Genomic DNA, 946 nt, shown 5'->3' with positions numbered 1-946 from the left:
TCTCTCTCTCTCTCTCTCTCTCTCTCTCTCTCTCTCCCTCCCTCCCTCCCTCCCTCTCTTTCTTTCTCTGTTTCTTTCTTTCTTTCTTTCTTTCTTTCTTTCTTTCTTTCTTGTACCTTTCTTTCTTTCGAGTACCTTTCTAAAATAGTACTGAGTTTTAAAAAATGGTTTTAGATGTTTGTTTTGTGTAACAATCTTTGAGTAAGTGAAAGTTTTGGGGGTCTATAAAGGCGTCTACATTTCCAGGTACTTGCTTTAGTACTATTCCTGGGACTTCCTCATACTAATTTTGCTAACACACTCCTGATACCTATTCAGAATGTTCTGATAAAAAGAACACAAGGAATGAAAACTTTTCCAAGGCACACTGAAGATTCGATAGCATCAAAAATGCAGAAGTAACTATGGAAACACTGGCCGTGGGAAATTCCATTTTCCCCTAACAGAAATATTATTTAGATAATATCTGTTCATCAGATAACACCACTTGATCTGGGCCACTGCATTGTACAACAAGTCCTGCTTCCCTAGTTGTACTAGTACATAAGAAACAATATGTTCTGTGGGTTCAGTGGGTAGGTTCAACATATTTGAGTTATTCGAACACATCTCTGCTCTCTTTTTCTGAATGTTCATTACAAAGTTAGATTCCAAGAAGTAAAGTCAATTTGGAGATACTTTCTAACCAATCTTGAGGAGAAAGGAGACTTTTCTAAGATTGCCAATAGCTCAGAGATTTTCTTAAATCGAATTAAAATGGCAATTTGTTTTTGTTAACATTCTCTCAGATTGTACCTGAAAAAAATAATTATAATAATAACTCCAATTTGTAAGACACTTCAAGACTTACAAAGCACTTTACACGTGGTTATCTTATTTGATCTTCATTGACAACCCTAGGAGGCAGGTGTTATTGTTATCTCCATTTTACAGGTGAGGAAACAGA

The sequence above is a fragment of the Petaurus breviceps genome, unplaced genomic scaffold (genome assembly GCF_028583685.1).
Source record: "Petaurus breviceps papuanus isolate PSGF00001 unplaced genomic scaffold, PetGlider_PUasm1.0 90654, whole genome shotgun sequence".
Taxonomy (NCBI): Eukaryota; Metazoa; Chordata; class Mammalia; order Diprotodontia; family Petauridae; genus Petaurus; species Petaurus breviceps.
The sequence above is the reverse complement of the archived record's forward strand: the minus strand, read 5'-3'. Positions refer to the sequence as shown.